A 23,886-nucleotide genomic window follows, 5' to 3' on the forward strand; every position below is an offset into this window, starting at 1 on the left:
GTGAATAAAGTTCTTTTTATTTAGATTTTTTTATTATGTGACGTGAGGTTTATTGAAAATTATTGAGGACAGAAGAGGCAAGATGATTGGACACCTAATAAGACACGACGAATTCATTAAAAACATCATAGAAGGAAAGCTAGAAGGAAAGAGAGGAAGGGGAAGACCAAGAAGAGCTTACATGGAACAGATTAAAGAAAAGGTTAACGTCGTGTCTTATAGGGAAGTCAAGGAATTGGCCTTTGATAGACTGGAATGGAAAATGCTACACCGACAAGAGCGTGGCTCGTAAATTGATGATGATGATGATGAGGTTTAAACAGTTAGTTATGTATGGTAGGGTGGTAAGACATATTTGTTACGACATAGATAATGCGGCAGCAATTTATTTGCGGCTTCCCAAATAACTTAAGACCCACAAATCTAAAAACAAATAGCGAACAAGTGTACCAACAAAACGCCGTAAATCCTCAATCATCAGGGGACGCGAAAACTTAAAACAGGGCCAAATAGAATGTAAAATCACAGTAACTTTTCAAGTTGCTTGAAAACGCGTTGTACATGAGTTACGTCCCTTGGGCCAAGGACCGCAATTTGGGCAGTTTTTGTGGTCTCAATCTCTGAGGGTCAGACCTTCGTCAAGCCGACCAAATTGTTCGGCTTGGGTGTGTTATAATGTATGTACACATGCCCTTAAAATTAAGACCTGCACGTATTTCGATCCTAATTGAAATTGTAATGAAACGTTAGCTGGGCTTTATAAACATGGATATGTTGGTTATTGTCATGGATATTGTCTTAACCGACGTCAAATCAAATGTTCTTCTATCGTATGGGTTGTGAGGTGGAGTACCAACCTCATCAACCCTGGTGTCAGAGTTAGTATTGACCCGCCAAATGCCCCTGACATGGCTTATGTAACGACTACTTGCTTACATCAGTAAGTAGTAACCGGGACCAACGGCTTAACGTGCCTTCAGGTGATCGTCCTTTCTGTGCGTAGTACTGTATAAATTCTGTGCTATTTTAACATATTTTAAAGTACGTACATTGATTGAAAATAAACCACTTTTATCAATAAGCGTTTATCGTTATTCGCTTATCGATTACAAAATAAAATAGGTCGAATGTAAACATCGATTCTAAGTAATGAACGGTCGGTGATTCAAAGAGAAAGAAATTGGTACCGTTAACAAAAACGGCAAGAGTTTTAATTGAAAATAAATAAATCTTCGTATCAAAGGTATAAAGGCGTGTTAGCAATAATTATATCAGCTGGTAAGCGAATAAAAATAATAATATTTTTACCTATATTTCTTTTTTTACCTTTTTTTTGACGTGACTTATTGTAGATTTGCCGCAGATGGCATTAACCTCTTGGCCGACAAATGGGGAGCGCTGAAGGCTCTAACCCGGTACAATGTTTAAGACAACAGGCCTGAGGGTGCCCAGTTTTTTTTTACCAATAGACAAACAATCTTCAAAAAAGTGTCCGCGGTAAATCTTGTCACAAGCGACGACGTGTAGCGACACTGTACAACAGATATTGTACCTTATTTGAAGGGTCATAACATCTTAATTCGAGGGAACGAACTTATAACTTAATGTATACGTTTTTACAACACTTTACGAACGCTGTTTTAGTAAAACTCCTTAGCGAATGTAACTGTATTTGTTTATAAGATGTCAATGCCCTATCTATAATAACTGCATATTAGGATTCTTACAGACGAACTGCAAGTTGTGAACGGCAGAGGCTACTTCAGCCGTCGCCACCTGTCGACGGCTGCCGTCGACGCGTCGAAGAGTCAATGCGTCGACGGCTACCTCCGACAGGTGGCAACGTTTCCAGTTGCGGCGTGTTTCGTCCGCCGAGTTGTCGCCTGTCAACGGCAGCCCTAAAATCACTAAATCTTATTACAATATTTTTTTTATTGACATTCAAAATTTTACATTGAACAAGTTTTAAGACAATAATTAAACAGAAACTGAATTGACGAATAAAACTTTTGCCAAACAAATACATCGATGAATAAAACTTTTATCAAACAATTACACCGTAGAATGGTTTTTCGAAATACAGTTCCGGCTTCGTAATAAAGGTTATTATAATGTTACTTATTATTTACAGGATATGAATGCATGGGATTAACCGTCTGGAACCTAATATTAGACAGCCAAATGACAAATTTGTATAAAACTTAAGTTTTCTTTTCCCCAGCTATACAAGTTGTGAGAAGCTGCAGTAGGTTCAGGCGGATGAGACGTTCGTTATGTAAAAAATGACGATTCAAAGTGTAACTATGTTACCTACTGCATAAACATATTTTTGGATTCGAATAACTGACACCAGGACTGGTCGATCACTGAACTCACAACTCACTTGAAGAGAAAAAGAAATTTGACTTTAACGATGTTATGGGGACAATAATTACCTATCCTAATTTTGAACGTTTCAGAGGTAATAGTGATGATAAGACATAGACATAATGTATCACTGTTGGGCAGAGGCCTGCCTTTCAATCAATGGGAAGGGAGTGTCCTCCATAAGAGCATACTTAGGTTAGTGGTTGTGTTTTACGGTTTTTAGACCAACGGCTTAACATGCCTTCCGAAGCACAAAATCACCGTACTTTTCGGTCAATCAGGAGATGTAAGTCTGCCGTGTCCTTATCGAATAAAGGTCAGTCTTACAAAGTGATTTCGACATTGTCCCTTACAGGAATCGAACTCAAACCTACAGCTCGTGAGCCTATTGCTCTAACTGCTAGTCTTTGGAAACTTTAAAAACGCGCGAATATTCTTTCATTCAACAAAAACTACTACAATTTTTCCTTCTTTGCCAACAGTACATTCCCTTTTCGACCACTTTCAGGGTTTCATTAGTGTGGCTTCGAAAGTGTATTTTGTTTATTTATTTGTTTAATTCAATTGGCCTTACAAAGGGTGGTGTTCAAAGGGAACCGTTATAGCGTCCAGAAGGAATTGTTCGCGGTACAAGTCAAAAGACTTTAATAGACTGTTTTTTCAGGACGGGAAATAATTTAGACCCAACGTAGGGTAAAACGACGGGGGAAATGAATGGGTGAAACGGGAATAAACTGGTAATTAAGTCGGGTTTTCGATGCTAATGAACTCTAGTAGAGTCTATTGTTTGATGTTATGTAAAATGAAACTCAAAAATTGATAAGGAGCTTTTTTTTGACGTGACTTATTGTAGATTTGCCGCAGATGGCAAACATCGCCTGCCTTTAAAACTGCGTAAAAACTCATACAAAATCGTATCCCCTTCTTAATGGGTTTGAGGCCGATTTAAAAAAAATGATACCAATACCAATTTTTAGATTTCTACCTTGAAAATCGCGGAATGCTCAATACAAACTTCCACCAAACAGGAAAGTGGGGGGTTAGGACGAGAAAACGTAGCCTATGACAATCTCCATCCCTTCAACTATCTTCACTTTAAAAATCACGTCAGAACGTTGCTTCGTCTTGCCATGAGAGACGGACATACAAACAGACACGCACATACACTTTCCCATTTATAATGTTAGTATAGATTACTCAACATCCTCTATTCCGACATAATAAGACAAAACAACTAGTTTTCGGCCGCTCTTCATTAATGGAAAGTAAATAAATCCAAATATTTACCACCTTTTATCTCCGGTTAGATACGCCCATTACACCTCGTAATTCTGGTAACGAGGTAATTTAGGGTTACGTCATTTTGCTCGGACACGTTTTATTTGATCATATATAAGTGAGAACATAATTCGAACTAGATATTTTAAAGATATAGTTTTATTATGATAGGAATTTGTGAGACTGTCCTTTGTTTTGGGACATTGCAGACTTGAATCACGTGACTGTACGAAAAAGTAAGCTGATTCCGTGCGGATGGCACGTTAAGCCGTTGGTCCCGGCTATTAGCCGTAAAAAACACCTCCACCAGCCCGCAGTGGAGCAGCGTGGTGGACTATGCTCCATACCCCCTCCGAAATGAAGGGAGGTCTGTGCCATAATATAAAACTTTATTACACACTCATGTCATACACAAGAATTATTCAGGAAAACTTATACTAACGTGGGCAAAAGCGGCCCTATCGCTAAAAGCCATCTCTTCCAGAAAACCTTCGGCTGATATTCCTAGGTTTTTTGAAAAAATAAACATAAACCGCCTATATACGCTCCACTGTTAGGTACAGGCCTCCCCTCAATCATCCAGAAGGAGTATGGAGCACACTATGTCATTGTTTTAAGACGAAATTTGTAGCTAACCCTATCACAGGCTTCGGTCTTTTTGGGTTGCTACTGTAACACTGCATTAAAAACAATTTATCGCGTTAACACGCTCTTTGGGTCTGTTTTGGATAGTGGTGTAAATTAGGTATAAGAACTTGTAATAATAATAAATAAAAAAAAGAAACACTGTTCCACTGCGGGTTGGTAAAGGAAATACCAAAATGTAAATAGCAGAGCAGATGTATTTCCGGTCACAAACGTCTCTTATGTCTTTATTGCAGAAAGGGTTCCTTTATACCTCGCAGGTTCGGAACCCTAAGAGAGTAAAGCAAGTGGAAATAAGTCGTTCGTGAACAAAATGGTGTCTTTTGAAAGAGAAATTTGGGAGTTGTAAGAGGCCGTGTGAAAGCTTAGTGTGTTGACAACATACATATTTAATGAGATGCCTGCTTTACAACCGATGTTGTCTTTAGAAGTTACTTACTGTTTTGAATCGAAACAAGGTTTGGCATTTGGATGTTAGGTGTTTTGGTAAATCAATGACTATTAAATTCCATGGTGTAGTGATTTCCGATGGGGATAATGATGATATCACTTTGTGAAACTGTCCTTTGTTTGGCGAGAAAGCCTTGAACTTGAACTTGATCTGGAAAAGTAAGATTCTTCCTCTATCGTGTGAGTTGTGAGGTGAATTACCAACCCCATCAACTCTGGTGTCAAGGTTACTATTGAGCCGGCAAAGGCAAGACTTGGCTCATATAACGACTATTAACTTGCATCATTAAGTAGTAACCGGGACTAGCGGCTTAACGTGCCCTCCGAAGCACGGATCATCTTACTTTCGGACAATCAGATGGTCAGCCTGTAATGTCCTAACCAAACTAGAGATCACAAAGTGATTTTCGTGATATGTCCACACCGGGATTTGTACCCGGGACCTCCGGATCGTGAGCCGATCGCTCAAACCACTGAACCACGGAGGCCGTTGAAAAGTAAGATGATTTCGTGCTTCGTAAAGTATATCAAAGTAAGTAAGTAGTCTTCGTATGTATTGAGGAAGTGCTAGTAAGAGTATGGGAAAAGAGACAAATACTGAGAATTATTGAGGACAGAAGAGGCAAGATGATTGGCCCCTAATAAGGCACGACGAATTTATTAAAAACATCAAAGAAAGAAAGCTAGAAGGAAATAGAGGAAGGGGAAGACCAAGAAGAGCTTACATGGAACAGATTAAAGAAAAGGTTAACGTCGTCTTATAGGGAAGTCAAGGAATTGGCATTTGATAGACTGGAATGGAAAATGCTACACCGACAAGAGCGTGGCTCTTAAATTGACGATGATGAAAGTATATCAAGCCTTGCACCAACCCGCAGTGGAGCAGCGTGGTGGAGTATTATACCCTTACCAGTCGATCGAGTGGAGGCCTGTGCCCAGCAGTGAGACGTACATGTTTGGTTACTGATCATTCTTCACCGATAACTATTTAGCGCCTCGTTAAGCTTATAACTTATTCCAGCGTTTTATGGAAGCCCTCTTGATATTCTTTGTTATAGAACCATTATAAAGCAATAAAAGTTTTACAACGCGAACGGCGTTGTTCTTTGATATAGTTCAATGTTGATTCTATCTTTGCGTTCGTATAGTTCCCTTGTCTTGCAGCAAAGGCATAGAATAAGGAATAATGCTTATAGAACGGCAACGCTCAACCACCGTCAGAGCTAAGTTTATCTCTCGAACATAACAAACATCAGTGTAAATTTCATTTATAAGTTAATTAATCACGATTGTACTTACTTACAAGGCGCCAGCCCGTGTCCTTAGAACCTGGCTTACATCTGTAACCTCGGACTCCAACTTCGGAAGGCACGTTAAGCCGTTGGTCCCGGCTATTAGCCGTAAAAACACCTCCACCAACCCGCAGTGGAGCAGCGTGGTGGAGTATGCTCCATACCCCCTCCGGTTGATTGAGGGGAGGCCTGTGCCCAGCAGTGGGACGTATATAGGCAGTTTATGTTATGTACTTACTTAAATCAGGTGGTTTTTTTTTATAGCTATCAATATATTTTTTTGTACTACTTATCTGAAAAGTCGTACCATATTTATAACAAGTAACATATAATTCTACAAATGTAACTTCATTTAATAAAAATAATTGTAAAACGTATGTTTATATGTTCATAGAGGTGAGTCAGCCTAGGCAACAATTATATTTATGTTTGTTTACGATGTAGAATAAGATCGCTTTGTAAATGTAATTATTATTATGCTAAATAAAGGAATTTATATAAAAAAAGCTAAGTTTACCTCACCCCCTCTCAAACATAGTATAGACTTGAATCGTATGGTGTCAGACGTCACACCAGATGCGCGTATGCGAAACGTCAATGTGTGTTGTCTGTAAAACGAGGTATTCTGAACTGGCGTCCAATAAACGAGCACGTTAAGCCGTTGGTCCCGGCTGCATTAGCAGCCGTTAATAACCATCAATCCGCACTGGGCCCGCGTGATGGTTTAAGGCCCGATCTCCCTATCCATCCATAGGGAAGGCCCGTGCCCCAGCAGTGGGGACGTTAATGGGCTGATGATGATGATGAGCACACCGAGATTCAATTTCGGGACAACCGCATTTTTTATTTTTTTTTTTCCCTTCTTTTTATCATATTGCATTGCTATATTATCCTGTAGTGAATACCTAAGTCAATCATCATCTCATCTCCCTAGCATCATCCCGTTTTTCACAGGGTCCACTTACCTAACCTGAAGATTTGACCAGCCCAATGCAGGTTAGGTCACATACCTTCAAAAATGCATTTCTCGGGAACGTGGGTTTCCTCCCGATGTTTTCCTTTACACACGCACGTGATAATCATTTCTGATCCAAACATGAATTCGAAAACAAATTCGACAATCATTGGCTCAGGCATGTGCTGGATTCGAACCTGCGACCTTAAAGTGAGAGGCAAGCGTTCTACCAACTGGGCTACCACGGCTCTCTCGAATACCTAAGTCAATAATAAATAAATAAACTTGTCATAATACTTACATAGTTTACGCTACGAATGTCGCAAACTGGGCCCTGTAACAAAAGATACGAGATTGTTAGTTTTTGTTTTCTAGAATTTAAAGTTAAATCAAGTCTGAAACGGGTTAAAAGTTTTTTTTTTTCAAAAGTTCAAAGATATAGCTGCTTGTGCGCGAGTTGAGGCGGCACCTCAAGAATAGTGGAGCGGATCCCCGCTCCGAATCGTACCTGGTGCAACGCATATCGCTGGCGTCCAACGCGGAAACGCAGCCAGCATTATGGGTACATTTTTGCACCAGGTACGATTCGAGGCGGGCTTTTTAATTAAGGTTTAGTTTAAGTGTTAATTGTACATAATTTATTTATTTTAAGTTTTGTTTATTTGTTTTAGTTTTATTTAATTTTATTTAAAAAAAAAATATTTTATTTTTAATATTGTACATTAAAAAATAAGTATAAAATAAAGCATAAAATAAGTATAAAATAAGTATAAAATAATATATTATTTTACTTTTATTTTTGTTGCTTTCATATTTTTGTTCTGTAAGTGTTTTGTTTATCATTAATAATTATTACGTTAAATCTGTACAACGCCATCTTTTATGGCTTATATCAACAAAGGAATACTCATTACTAAAATTGTCAGCGAAATCAAACAGGTAATACGATATTATTTTAGAGTTTTGTTTACCGAGTAAATATTTAGTAATTCTGATTATGTTTATCAAGTCATCACTAATTTGAGAGCCACGCTCTTGTCAGTGTAGCGTTCTCCATGCTACTTTTTTAGGAAACAATAGGGCAGTGGTTTCCCTGTTGCCTTCCGCTCCGTAGTACTCTGTTTGACGAGAGTGGGATGGCGGTCAGAGTAGTCTACTCGTATTTCAAAGTCGTGCAAGAACTCTTGTCCTGTCGTCCGTTTTCAAGTAGGGCCCTCAAATTTATTTATTTATTCAGTAAACCAACAGCTTACAAAATAGAACATTTAACAAGGTGTTTAACAAACCAACTTAAGCTACTTAAAGGTTACCTTAGATAACAGATAGAGCGGTACCTCAATGTCATTTGAGCAGATCTTTAGTTACACACCGCAAAACCGCGCCGGGTTTTGCTAACGTCAAGTACAGAATTTTAAAGGAAGCAGTAGTTATACAATCTAATCTAGTCTACAAGATCCCACTGCTGGGCAAAGGCCTGCCTTTCCTCTTTACATTTTTCGCAGTCCTGAGCGTATTCCGGCCAGTCCCTCCGGCAAGCGTCCAAGTTAGATATACAATATCAATTATTACTTGATTTTAGACTCCAGGTTGTTAAATGCTAACATACTTTTATAGCTTTGTCTCTACAGGTTGATTTGTTAAGGCAGTATCATCTGCCAAACTTTGTTGCGTACCGTCATCGGCCTTCTGTCTATATCTACAAAACTCCACCACCCTGGCTCCACTGCGGGTTTGTAAATGTATCTAAGTAAAATATCGGTACAAACCGCTTAAAATGCCTTCAGAAACACGGAATCATCTTACTTTTCTGGAAAACCAGGTGATCCAATCCTACAATGCCCCCATCGGGAATCGAACTCGTACCTCGGGATCATAAGCTCAACGCTCTAACCTCTAGCCGAGTAATCAGAAATCGACTATAATCGGTAAGACTCCTCTAATCCAATTCCAATAGTGCTGTGCACATAAAAGCGTATAAACGCGCCAGCCCTCCAAATCCGGAGTAAAGTGCCATACATCATGGCGCACTCACGTCGCATGATTTACAAGCATTCCTACTGGAAAAAATCATTTGCGCTGTGGCTGGATTTTTTGGAGATAGAGAATTTGGAAGTGGCTCAAAAGAGATATAAAAAAAAACTGTTTATTGTCAAAGATGTTCCTTAAAGTACTGAGGTAGTCAACCTTATAATCAAATTTAATTAACGTTGTATGGGACATACCTAATAGTCTACCATTTATGGTCAGTCACATCTCTAGCGCGAGCAAGCCAACGCGTCTCAATGTTACCAGCGCTCCCTACAAACGTCAGTTCAGTACGTTTCGAGAAAAATCATCGGCGTTGAGTTTCACTGGCAAAAGTCAATGTCAAAATCATTATTTTTAGGACTTATTCTAGTGAGTCACGTAGCTGTTTAAGTCGTATCCAAAACCTTTTCAACCCAGAAGTTGTCACAAAGCTCTATTTGCGAGACGTTTTGTTTTTTTTTTGTCATTCTTCTATAAGGGGACTAAAGTCAATCCGACCTTATGTGAAAATCTGAATACCAGCCCTGCTACTCCCCCTAAATATCACTTCTAGGGAACTCTACATCTCCAAAACAGGGGAGAGAACTTATTGTCTACTTTCTCAGCAAAATATCACACAGGGTCATTCGATTTTGAGCAATATCAGTTCCCTGTTGTCGAATTCACTTTATTTTTTCGTCCGCCATTTTTTCTGATGCGCCATTTTTTGCAGAGTGATTCTGTGTACGCTCCATATTATCCCGTCACAAAAAACAAAGTTAAATCGGATAATTTTCAGCATAAAAATGTTTTTGTATCAGTCGCCGATTTTGTTCCCGGCGAGAATTAAGCATTTAACGTGTTTTTTCGCTCTGAGTTTATTATAAAAATCTGTATTATTTTTAACAGTATTTCTGCTGTATTTGTTTTGGGCTCATTTGCATAGGTACTTTAATACAACATATTAATTATTGATAAATGATCTTCTATTTTCTTTTTGATAGAAGAAGATGATAAATGATAATGCACAGACACTTTTTCTGTAAACAATGGCCAATAAGCTCGCGACTACAAATACCTCAGAACCCCGATACCGACCCCGCCGGCGTGGTCGACGATTTCCCTCATTCAGCGCTTATCGCTCTTGGCCCACTAGGGTCGATTAATTCTTTCAAATACAGATCATACAAATCATCGTCTCAGACAACGCCCTGAGGTTCGCGCTCAACTGGGCACCCTCAAGCCTGTTGTCTTAAACGTTGTACCGGGTGAGAGCCTTCAGCACTCGCCATTTGTCCGGCCAAGTAGTTAATGCCATTTGTGGCAAATCTACAATAAGTCACGTCAAAAACAAATCTGTAAGCAATTTAATAACTGAAGTACTTCAACAATAATTACACTTTTTATGAAAGTCTTAATATGATAGAAGTCACGACCAGTGTTATGTGTTAGTTAGGACAGCTTTTTATCAAATTGTAAAGGCTTGGTGATAAAGATCTTTTTACATCTGGGAAAGAAGATGAAAGTCTAGTCATTGCTTATCTTAGGTTTTATGCCGATGTAATACCCATACCTACACATCTGATTTGTTTATTGAAGACCCTTCCTCCTGCGTATTTTTGTACGATATTTTTCCATCTGTTTCAAATAGAAAACCAGAAGTTTAAGTAGTACAAAACAAAATCGAGATATATTATTCAAAACTGACTGTTCTAAGTGTTCCAAATTTAAAATAGCAACTTTGGAACTACAATGTTAAGGGAAAGATTCAGGGACAGAAAGTAAGGTTCCTTATTTCTCAAGTTTGCCGGGTCGAGATAACCAAATTATGTTTGAATTAAGTTTAAATTAGTTATGAGTTTGCAAGGATCTTTTTTTTACTTGATTATTTACAAAGGCTCCCGTTGGGGCGACTGCTATCAGAGTTTTCTTAATCCACTTTCCTACTGGTTCCGCTTTTACTTTTTCGAATATTTATTTTTATTTGGCAATTGTGAATTTTATTTTGTTTTACTGGCCGGGTTTTCATTGGCAAATAGAAGAAATTCATATTTAATATTTGGCAAATCAATTCAATTTTATTTTGTTTGTCGATTTTTCATTGTTTTCAGCAGAATTTCAATTTTAAATGAGTATGAATCATAACAAGATTTTATCCAGCCTTATTCTTAGAAAAATATGGACCACAACAGTAAAACTGCATGCAAATCCATTCAGTGGTTCCTGAGATTATACTAAATACAGATTCAAATTTAAAGACACTTCCAACATCATCATCACCAGCCCATTAACGTCCCCACCGCTGGGGCAGGGGCCTTCCCTATGGATGGATAGGTAGATCGGGCCTTAAACCATCACGCGGGCCCAGTGCGGATTAATGGTTATTAACGACTGCTAAAGCAGCCGGGACCAACGGCATAGCGTGCCTTCCGAAGCACGGAGGAGCTCGAGATGACTTCTAACATAACGACTATATCGCAATTAGGGTAGACAGGGGTATATCAGATATAGATAGATTCTATCACAAGATGAACTAAGTACCCACACCTGATCGAGTTTTCCAACAACGTGATATGTGCTGATCCGTATCGCCGTCTATATTCAATTTTCGAGGCAACTGTGTTAGAGAAAAGTCCGATAGCGGGGTTCGAACCACCGGTCCCCATTTGCGAAGCAAGCCGATGAACCACAGGACAGCAGTGACGTTTTTTATTAGTAAGCAGTATTGTTGTGGTTAGAGCGTTAGGCTCACGATCTGGAGGTCCGGGTTCGATTCCCGAAAGGGACATTGTCGAAATCACTTTGTGAAACTGTCCTTTGTTTGGTAAGGACTTTATAGGCTTGAATCACCTCTCTCTCTCTCTCTATTTAAGAGCTGCGCTCTTGTCGGTGGAGTAACCGCCGTTCTTGAATCACTTGATTGTCTGCAAAAATAAGATGATTCCGTGCTTCGGAGGGCACGTTAAGCCGTTAGTCCCGGCTACTAGCCGTTAAATCACCTCCACCAATCCGCAGTGGAGCAGCGTGGTGGAGTATGCTCCATACCCCCTCCGGTTGATTGAGGGGAGGCCTGTGCCCAGCAGTGGGACACGTATACGCTGTATGTATGTATGTATTGACGTTACATTCAAAGCAATATTTGATTAGCCTAAACTAAGTTCTTGACATAAAATCGATCTATGGCAAGCTACATTGTTTTCAAACTTCAAACTATCACACGATGCCTGTCAAATCAAAGCTAACAGTATTGTCAGGTTCAAGCCTCTAGAGTATCGCTTAAACGATAGATCAAATTCTGTGAAACTGTGGCAAACTTGGTTATTACGAAACTATGAATTATACCAGCACGTTGCACTCTCTAGGGACGAAAATTCCAAGTCTGCGATGCGCATGTGGGTCGATAGTCTAAATGTAGGAACTGTGATTGTGCTGATATGTCAGCATGAGTGAAGAAAGGACAAATCAACACTACATAGCATAGCATTACACCTGTTATTCCCGAAGGGGTAGAGAAAGGTATATAGTAGTAATCACTCCTCGCCAACTCTGTTTAAGTCCCATGAAATAGGGGACGAGCATATTGTCATTCTTCTATCATGTGGGTAGTGAGGTGGAGAACCAACCTCATCAACCCTGGTGTCAGGGTAACTTTTGAGCCGCCAACGGCCCCTGAGTCAGGGGCCCTAACATGGCTCACACTACTTACTTATTTACATCAGTAAGTAGCAACCGGGACCAACGGTTTAACGTGCCTTCCGAAGCACGGATATCTTACTTTTTTGGACAATCAGGTGACCAGCCTGTAATGTCCTAACCAAACTAGGGACCACAAAGTGATTTTTGTGATATGTCCCCACCGGGATTCGAACCCGGGACCTCCGGATCGTGAGGCCAACGCTCAACCACTGGACCACGGAGGCCGTTATATTGCCATTAACCAGGCACAAATCCAAAAAACCACGTCTATGATATAAACATGAATTTCAACTCATAAAGCCGAATCCAGAGCGGTTTAGAGCCGAAGCCGGGAAAAAACAGCGAATACCGTGTTCAGAAACTTATTTAATAATTTCAGTAGAATAGACGTGAACACGACATGAAGGAACCGATCATCGATTGATCTCTCAGGACTATAAATAATCAATTAGCATGCCACTCCCACAGACAAACCGAGGAATTGGTAGTATGATGTTTTTATTGTACCAATATTTGCTGTATTTTTGTGAAAAATAAACATTTTTCCTACTTACTCGCTTTTATGTACCCTGTTAAGAGTCAAATCAACATCTGTCAACAACCAAGATTAGATGCACAAAACCACAACCACTTACAAACCAACGAAAACCTCATTTGAATATCCTTCCCTAAACAAAATCGGCTGTTTTTTTCTCGGTTTAAATTCTTTATTACCCTCTTCTATAATGTTCCTCGCGGGGTTTGCGGCTTTGTTCGCTCCTCTTTTGTTTATTTTGACCGTTGTACGAACACGCCTTTTAAAAAATAAGCGTCCGCAAGCGCGCGCCATCTTGGAAACTGAGACACTGGAAAATGGAGTCGAATAAACTTTTGGCGCGCAATTCTTGTGGTTTCACGTTTCTTTTAACAAGGTTTTTATTCTGTTGGTGGTTTTTGAAATAAAACCAATTGCTTAGTGACATTATTGTGAGCTATTATAATACCAAACAGCAGTGTGCAGGCGTGCTTTGTTATGATTTTTCAATGTTTTGTAGAATTTGGCGTTGGATGATTTGATAAATACTGTGTTTTAGTGCCTATTCTTCTACGAAATATGTTCTATGACTTTGCCTCTTTATAATACAACGCTGAAAAGCTTTTTATAGATCAAGTCTTTTACTATCTCCATCGAAATAAATGTGTACTATCTGAGATACATTTAAATAGCAATAACATCGTCTGCATGGAGAATGTTTGGAAGGATAAGCAGTTTATTCGTAATACTGGCAACATACAAGTGTTCCAGATAATCTTCTTGAGAAATAATTTTGAAAAAAGAACACACAACGTAGGCGTATAGCATATACACCCATTCCTTTATATTTTATTTATTTATTTATTCATTTAATTCAATACACGCTAGTAATGAAAATTGCGGTTGTATTATTTTTGGGATCAGCTTGTACATACGTTTAAGTTCCATGTAATAGGAGACGAGGCGATTGCCATTAACCGGACACAGATCCTGGTAACCACGTAATTAATTATCTATGATTCAAACATTTAAAAAAGTCATAAATAACTAACGATTCATTATAATATAGGTAGTAAAGTGAGGCCAGAAATATCTTTAGTACATTGTTTTAAGTTTACGCGGTTATTATCATAATTAAAACACATAATAACGGGTTCTTACCGCGTTTAAATGGGGATATGAGACTCCCGATATTTCGACACTGTTGCAAGTGCCATGATCACGGGATGACTGATGAGATTGGAGTGGAGTAGGTAGATCCATAATTTTCTACGGGCAGACATATCTGTCTACCCTCTTTCTTTGCCGCTTGTCTTGGGAGTCTCATATCCCCACTTAAACGCGGTAAGAACCCGTTATTATGTGTTTTAATATCTTTAGTAAACTATTTTTAAAGGGATGATATGTGATTGTAACATGTGATATGTATGAATTTTAAATAAGGTAAAAAATACCTTTTAAATTGTGTTTCCCCGACGTTTTGCGCGCATTGCAGCGACTGTGGTTACGGGATAACTCGCCCGCGAGTGGTTGTCATTGCGCAGGTGCTGTAGGTGTAACGAAAGTAACTACCCTCACATGACTACTATTTTATATTTATTTTTTAATCACGTGCCGACATATACATTACTTTTAACGGGTGTAAAAGTACATCTTGAGTCATTCGTTATTATACTGCCTTCCATCAGATAAGACAACGGTAAAAATAATATATAACCGTAAACACTTGTTATGTAAACATTCACACAAGCCTAAGTCATAAATGACAAAAATAATAAACTATAATCATAAATAAAAAAACATAAATCACAAACACGGAAGCTATAATGGTTAACGCCCGTAAAACCAGAAGATTTCGATACTTATAATAAATCTTATGTGAATAATGTAAACAGACAAATATTTTCTAATAAAGACTATAATTAAAAGAGACTTTAGTAATGTGATACGAGATAGAATCAAGCTTTAATTGCAGAGCTATTGAGGGAAAACACACGGGACAGCGGTTGGTCTGCATTCGCAGCGGTTGTTAAATCCGGAACACACAATCTAAGCAAAATAAACTCGCCACATAATTCTTACTGACTTAGCAGAACCGAGAAGTCTTTAATAGACAAACAAATAATATTTTTGATGAGGTTCATTTGCATAATCATTGGCTACACCTACGAATAAATAGGGCTACACACTATTATGTAAGTAAGTAAGTAAGTATTTTTATTTCCAAAAATAACACAAACGAAAAGTTACAATAGCAGTTGATCGTACAGAGTTTTGATACAAATAGTGATTCTCTGTCCCCCAAACTAGGAAAACCTGTATTTTGGGGGGTCAGCGAGTCCGGAAAGTTTTAGTGCTAAGGTACAGACCAAGGCTTATTATAATAATTATAAAATATAGCAGCATACGGAGTAAGAAACGGTAATATGTTTAGTCTGTGTTATTACTGCATAGTGTGTGTGCATGTACTTAAGACATTTTAATCCCACGATCCATCAGGACATTATGGACCATTTTTATCGGCGATAGTTCATGATTCATCTTAGGACGTCGTATCAACAGTGACTGCAAGTTGTCTTTGATTACTTGTGGGTCTGCCCACCCTTTTAGGGATTACGGGCGTGATTTTAGGCCTGGAGATAAGGCCTATGATAAACTATAGAAAGTTTCTCTAAAGCTATTAAGTATAAAAAACGAGTAACATTTTTTTATAATATAAACTCACGCCTAATACCCATAGGACATTTTTCGTTGACGTCAAAGTGAATCGCAATAAATCTATGGTTCGCTTCCTATTTTATCCAGATCACAATCGCGGCGGGTACGCGCACAAAATCCATACGTAGATTCGATCCCTAAATGCGTGTGGTCATGATTACGAATAGGACGGACCCGCCGATTACAATCGGACCCGAGGCGAGCATCAATTAAACTACGAATTAAACCCAAGTACGATTCCCTTGGATTTATTGGACGTTAATAGTGTGCTTTTGTTTTAAACTCGATAAATCGCATATATTCGAGTTGGTTGTAAATTTTTACACACATTACTCAACGCAACTGATAATAGACTGAGCAAAGCTACAACAAAGAGATTATTGGCAGCCTTTTTTGATATTATATCTTAAGATTGGCCTTTGATAGACGATATTGGAGAATGTTGAAAACAGTTTTAAGTCAGTAATTAAATAGAAACTTTAGGTCATTATAAAGTTAGTGAATATTTAGAAGATATGAATGCACTTTCATATTCATTGATTACATGTCACGAACATAAATTAATGTGGAACATAGTAAGAAGGTACATGTGACGCCCTGGAAGGGGATGACAATATAAAAGGGGCGACTCGAGGTGCCTTATTATTATAATATAAATAATAATAAATATTAACAATAAAAATATTTAAATAATAATATATTATAATATAAATAATATAATAATAATAAGATATTATCTAACTAAATATTATAAAATTAAGTAATTACATACGAAATTATATTATTACAAATTTATATAACACTGCTGTTTAGAATACCACCACACGTATAAAACTCAATAATAAAATTAGAAAACGACTAAAAAAGTTTAATAAGAAAATAGATAATATTTTATTGGATTAACTGTCTATATTAGGCAGCAAAATAACTAAATTGTATAACAATATTGTTTTTTTTTTTTTTTTAAATGAACGCGTACTGTGCAGAGGATTTTCTTACTGCTTCGTTTCCCCGGCTACACTGCCTGTCTCACCTTCCAACCCGCGAAGAAAAAACCAGCCCAATACAGATTAGGTCACAAATCTTCAAAAATTATATAATTATTGTGATAGATAAAAAAAATATCTGTAATATTTTGTTTTATATCTTCGAGCAATGAGATAAAATAATACGTGAACTACATTTTTTAATAGACAAGCACCTTGCTAATATACTCGTAGTAAAACAGATGCTGATTCCAATATACATACCATAAAATTTTATTTTACACCGATAAAAAAGAGACAAAAATCGACAGGCATAAAATTTACGGAACACACGTAAAATGCAGAAATTTAAAAAATCCTTCCAGAATTGTATATTGGCCAATAACCCGAGAGAAATAAGTTGACAGCACACGTCAAACGAGTTGCATATCAGAGAGATACCTATTTTTATCTCCCGGATTATTCATTCATTTACATTATTATTTTTATTATTATTTTTATTGCAAATAAATGATTATGAATACTATTAACTGCTGAAAGCTCTCCGTCCATTTTCTTTTCGGAAATTGATGGGTATAACATAAAATAAAATTAGGAGTTGTCTGCAGGAATCGTGGCCACTTTATATAAAATAATAAAAACCTTTAACATACTTATCGTTATTTTATGAGCGATTCATATCTAACAATAAAATACTGTATCTAAAAATATTCATAGTTTTTATAACTACAATAAAACATACACAAAACAATCCAAGTATGAAATAACTTTATGAAACTTAAATAAAGCTAGCGTCGGTTCTAGTTCCCCGGTAAGCTCAAATTGAGCGAATACTCAATTATAGTTCAGTATCTACTAGACGGCGCGTTTTATTTGTAGACTCCATTAAAATGCATAGAAATGCTCCTTCAAGAATAATAGCACTGAGGGATTAAATTTATAGAAGAGAAAAACATATTTAAGTGAGTTCAGGGGGGTTAAAAAGGCCACCTTATAAGCTATTCATCTAAAAAAGACATTTGTTGTCATTGCGCACCTATTTTTGTATGCGTAAATGTCACGATATTGCTTTTTAGATGTATTGCTTTGACGTGAGTGGCCTTTGTAACCACCGTGGTTAGTTATTCATTGATGTCGGTAAAACAACTTCTTAGACAATTCTTCAAGCAATGATTCCAAGTGACCTCTTAGAATATGTTCTCCTTGATATACATGAAGGACCTCCAATTATTGACGGATTGACCTCATCATCTCTTTAGCGTTATCCCGTTTTCACAGAGTCCGCTTACCGAACCTGAAGATTTGTCAGGTCCGGTTTTTAATTTAAGCGACTGCTTGAACGACTTTTCAACCCGCTAAGGAAAAATAAGCTCAATACAGGTTTAGGTCACATACACTCTCGGGACTGTGGGCTTCCATGAAAACATCGTGGTTTTCATGAATGATCCTCTAATTTTCGGCCCGTGCTGGATTTGAACTATATTTTTTTCGTTGGGAAATGCATTTACGCATACCGCGCCATGGGGCTGACGACGAGTTATGTGGGACTCCAGGATCTCAAGTATCCCGCCTACCCACTAAAACCCAACTGTGTTCGTCTTGCCGCCTGAGTGGGAGTGGGACGCGCCCGCATACTTCCGCGACGCTGGATTTGAACCTGCAACCTTACAATGAGAGACAGGCGCTGCGTTCTTCCAAATTGACTACCACGGGTCTAAAGACCTCATGATTTTTTTACTAAGGGACTTTCTTATGAGCTGATGTCATGTTACTAACTTTGTCTAACATCTCTCTTACATCTTCACTTACCCGGAATTCATTATTAACCAAACACGCGGCATAGCTTACATCCTTATTGTTCTTCATTAACCTAATCTGTTGCAAGAAGAACTTTCCCAAGAGTTGCTTGTACCGCTAGTTAGTAATTCTTCCCAAAGTCGTTCGCTTCTAATAAAACTTCGCCTGCCCTTGGGAACAAGTCGTGGATATATTCGGCGCTTAGCTGCGATGATGTGTTGCTTGTTGGACAAATTGATCTATCAGAATCGATTTGGTGTTTCTGAACTAATTCAGAGGATTGGGAGATATTGGTTTTTTTTTCGGACCTTGGATTATTGGATTACGATTACTTGTCATGGTAAAGAAGACAAAACTATTTTTTTAATTCAGTTCATTTATTATTAAATCACTTTGTGATCCCTAGTTTGGTTAGGACATTATAAGCTGATCACCTGATTGTCCGAAAGTAAGATTATCCGTGCTTGGGAAGGCACGTTAAGCCGTTGGTCCCGGTTACTACTTACTGATGTACCTATGTCCGTAGTCGTTACATGAGTCATGTCAGGGGCCTTTGGTGGATCAATAGTAAATTTGACACCAGGGTTGATGAGGTTGGTAATCTACCTCACAACCCACACGATAGAAGAAGAAGATTATTTAGAACTCACACTCTGACTTTCAGTGTAGGTATTACAATTATATCATCCTTCTTTATGTCATTATGATCTTTAATTTATTTTATATTCTTATTTTTAAACAGTAGTATGTAAAAATTCTGCACATTTTCATCATCTAAGGCCATCGCAGTAGAGCAGCGTGGTAGAGTGTGCTCCTTACCCTCTTCTGGTTGACTGGAGGGAGGCCTCTGCCCTGCAGTAGGACTGTTTATATTTTTTATTTTTTTTCTACCTTTGATGGGTTTGCTCTTGGCCCCAGACTCGTCCGAAGGCATTGACGAGGCCTAATATGGAGCGAGCTCGCCCAGAAGATGCCTGTTCACTCTGGCCTTGAAAGCACCCAGGTTATATGCATTCGGAAATACTGAACACGGCAGAGTATTCCACTACTTTTCCTCCACTTCTTTTATGTAACTTTTATACTTAGAGTACTTAGGACTTTTTTGTTCATAAGCCAATCCGAGAGCAGCTAGGTCTACTTCTCACTCTGCATTGCTATACCGATTAAATATTTGGTGTTTAGTTGTAAAGTGTTGCCTTGTTACCTGGTAAAATAGATGTTACTAAAAGGAACTTGTCGTAGAAAAGAAACTATACAATCTGAAGACTAAGTCGTTTCTTTACAATATGATTGTCATACCCAATAGCTCGATTTATATTCAATAGAGAAGAAAACATTCGATCTTATGAGAATCCAATTGTAAAGGAACGTTGCAACACGACGGTCGTTTTCGAGATATCCTGTAGAAGCATTTGAATTCCACACTAAAATCTAAAGCAGTACAATCATCAATCAACAAACACGATAGAAACGATGCTATTTCAAATCAATTGCTAGGTATAATGCATTATTAAATTCACAACCGCTTCTGAATTCAAAAGTAAATTCTCCGTTTCACAGCGGCATTGCTCGATTCAAATATCTTTATCCAATTTATATGTTACTGAAGCCGACAGTAAATTCTTATTTATTGGCACATCCCACTCTTATGCGGCGGTTAGATGTTTGGGAGTTGCCCATTATTTTATATCTTACTCTTAATACTCTTATGGTCGGTTTATACTTCCCGCAGACGATTCCTATTGTGGCTTGACTTTCTAGGATTTGTTTGAATTCCTTGATTACATTTCCTTGTTCGTTTATGACGTTTGTTTGTCGGCTTTTGGTTTTTTGGTTTTTTTTTTTTATAAAAACAGCTTGGCTTGGAAACTCGTTGAGGTATTAGTACTTAGTTCATCTTGGTTATACCCCTGACTCATCATTGGCCTTATACGTCTGTTTCAGACGATTTATGTCGTCATGTGTTAAGGGACTTAAAACGAATTCCTGATCAAAGCGTTTCAATATTTAGCGTAAGTAAAAAAATACTTTATATTGATACATTCTGAGAAAACTAGCAAAATTAAGTACTGGCTTGCGTGTGAGTTTCCTTCCACATGCGATTTGCACATGAACATGTATTAAAGCTGTTAGCAAAATGTATGTGGCCAAAAAATATTAAGTAAAGTATTTTTCCGGTAAAAATTCGATCAAAACCATAACCAAAAAGGAAAGGAAAATACTTCCTTAAATAAAACGACAAACCTTCAATCTAAAACAAACGATCAAAAAGAATCATTTATATAGACTAAATGAAAAATTCAAACAAGGAAAAGTACTAATGTAGAGTCTCAATTTAGAAACAACTTATCAGCGAAAGGCGAAATGAGTAAGTAAACAAAAATTTTCAAGAAATAAAAAAAATATATTTTGTTCTCAGTTTCACAAAAGACGATTCACAGAGCATCAGAATTTGAAAAGCAACGTCTTTTGTCGCACAACTTTGAGTTCTCCTGATTCCATAGTCGAGATTAGATCGTCTAGATTATAATGTCAAAGGCCACTTTGTGCGCAGATGAATAAAAGAGGTAAACACTTTTACTTTGGGCTGAGTGTATCTTACGAAGACATCTAAATTTGCATTTTGGTCGTTTGCATGAGTTTTATTTTACTTAATCAGAATGTCGCAAACTCTTTAGTTTGACAGCGACTGGCTGGTTTCTGGCCTGTCATGAAATTATGTTTTTGTTTTATTTTTTGATACGTTTTTTGTTCTGTTGTTGATTTTCTGCGGTGTTCCCTTGCTGTTGTATTTTATATTATATTTTGGCGTTTCTGTTATTGAGTGGTATTACAATCTTTATTCAAATTCATAAATAAGTTAAATATCAATCAATAATCAATCAACAAAGAGACAGGCTGTGATCAAGTATGTTACATTAAAAATGACGATTCAAAGTGTAACTTTGCTGAATAAAAATATTTTTGAATTTGAATTTGTAATTCAATGTTGCCATTTTTTCTTTATTTATTTGCACCCATGCAAGTCAAAGACTAAATATTCTACATTGCCTTTATTTTTATTTTTTCTAATGTTTTTCTTATGTTTATAGTGTGTATATAGGTTAAGTAAGGTTATTATTTGAAAGGAGAGACGGTTGGCATTCCCTTTGACGAGGATGAAACACGTAAAATTGTTCAGGGCATGATCAAACATTTTTTGCAGCCAAGCCGCGGAAGAATGCGAAAGTGTCCCCGATGCTTGGCATAGCAGCGGTGATAGGGACACCGGGGGGTTTAGTCGATGTACCGGACATAACCTACCCTCTTGCTACTCTAGCGGCGAGTATGCGGTAGGCATTTCCTCTCGATAAAAAAAGGCTCGCATTGGACCACAATCTTCGCTCGACCATCAAAGACGGCGCTACGGGTCCCCACCAATCACAATGGTCAAACAGAAAGCTCGGGGAGTCGTGGGATTAGTTCATCTTGCGATAAATGCACCTCTGACAACTCCAATTGGAACATTGTCGTGAGCTTATGTTATGTTGGATCCATATGCGATCCATTATGCGCACTGCTAGGGAGAGGAATTCTCTACCGTCTTCTGTATTTCCGAATGCATATAACCCGGGTGCTTTCAAGGCCGGAGTGAACTGGCATTTTCTGGGCGAGATCCATCTTAGGCTTCGTCAATGCCTTCGGGCAAGTCTGGCCCCAAGAGCAAACGCATCAAAGGTAAAAAAAAAGTAAATAAAGATTCGCGGCCACTATTTTATTGCCCAAATCCGTAGTGGGACGTAAAAACGTAACGATACGAAACCTTAGCCGGTTGGTGAAATATCTGCGCCCCTAAGCCTCACCTGTCGTCGGTAGATATAAAATTCCCGTAAAACTATCTGCTTTATTGCAAAACTCGAATTTTTACGGTTCCCGCTATAACATGAATATCATATTGCACGTAGGAAAATATTTTGATGGAGTTTTAAATAAAGTGGTACTTGGATGTTTCCGAAGCATGGTCTTGGCATATAGTGACGACGATTAAAAACAGATTCCCGTTTCGTAATATAACGTAACGAAAATAACATAACATTAGCCCCCGACTGTATCGCAATTGGGTTAATTAGAGATACACCCAGTGCTTGATGAACTGAGTACCCACACCTCACTGAGCTTTCTGTTAGACCGACGTGATAGGTGGTGAGCCGTATCGCGTATTAGTACAAGTCTGGTACTGAGAAATTGAGAAGCAATCCGGTATACCAAAGGACCAGAAGGAGTGACTCTTCTCATCACGAAAATGATCATCATTTTTTTGTTTTTTAAGTTATTAATTCTGTTGACATCAATGTTATTTAGTTATATAATTAACCTCCACTTACCTATAGGTATTAATGCGCCAACGTCAAAGGTTTGCTACCTAGCAATAGTCTTGTCAATCTTGACTTTCAAAGATACATAAATGATCATTCAGCTGAACATTTCCCGGATGGTGATTTATGTATCCTAGAGCTGTGGTAGCTTTGGTAGAACGCTTGCCTGTCACTTTGAGGTCGCAGGTTTGAATTCGGCAGAGGCCTAAACCAATGATTGTCGAATTTGTTTTCGGATTTATGTTTGGATCATAAATGATTATCACGAGCTCAGCGGTGAAGGGAAACCCATATTCCCGAGAAATGCATTTTCGGAGGTATGTAACTTAACCTGTATTGGGCTGGTATTCCCTTTGCGGGTTTGAAGGTCAGACAGGCAGTCGCTTCTGTAAAAAACCAGACCTGTCAAATCTTCAGGGTAGGTAAGCGGACCCTGTGAAAAACGGGATAATGCTAGGGAGATGATGGTAATTTGTGTATCTTCACTGTAATTATTTGGTCTAATTTGACCGGATATATGCTAGATATTAACTTACCAACTACGAATCCGAAAATGTATTCCGAATCCCAACCAATATTTTATTTTGTTTGTAGAAACTCATATCGAAAACATTTAAAATAAATAATTTACAATTCAATCCGGACAAAGAGTTATAATGCGTATTCGAAGTCAATGAAGTGTATCACAAACAATGTTTGAAAATACATGTCAAAAGGTTATTTATATCGTTTTAAACTGTTTTAATGCAGTATTCTGATAGAGGAGGTTATAATATTTATGTTCAAATTTTAAAGACAATTGAAATACGAATTCAAAAATACTTTA

At 37.9% G+C, this 23,886-nt stretch overlaps 1 protein-coding gene and 1 non-coding gene across 2 annotated transcripts in view; one reads left to right on the forward strand and one right to left on the reverse strand.

Annotated features, from left to right (window-relative positions):
• LOC126374852 (hemicentin-1-like) overlaps positions 1–23,886 on the reverse strand; it is a 423,187-nt gene that overhangs the window by 271,574 nt on the left and 127,727 nt on the right. Inside the window, exon 3 of the mRNA XM_050021604.1 lies at positions 7,289–7,321. The gene's annotated coding sequence lies outside the window, so the exon portion shown is untranslated. The remainder of the gene's footprint in view (positions 1–7,288; positions 7,322–23,886) is intronic.
• On the forward strand, positions 21,820–21,906 carry LOC126375374 (U6atac minor spliceosomal RNA). The gene has a single exon (XR_007567579.1). It is a non-coding gene; the product is annotated as a U6atac minor spliceosomal RNA (small nuclear RNA).

Source organism: Pectinophora gossypiella, chromosome 18 (genome assembly GCF_024362695.1).
Source record: "Pectinophora gossypiella chromosome 18, ilPecGoss1.1, whole genome shotgun sequence".
Classification (NCBI taxonomy): Eukaryota; Metazoa; Arthropoda; class Insecta; order Lepidoptera; family Gelechiidae; genus Pectinophora; species Pectinophora gossypiella.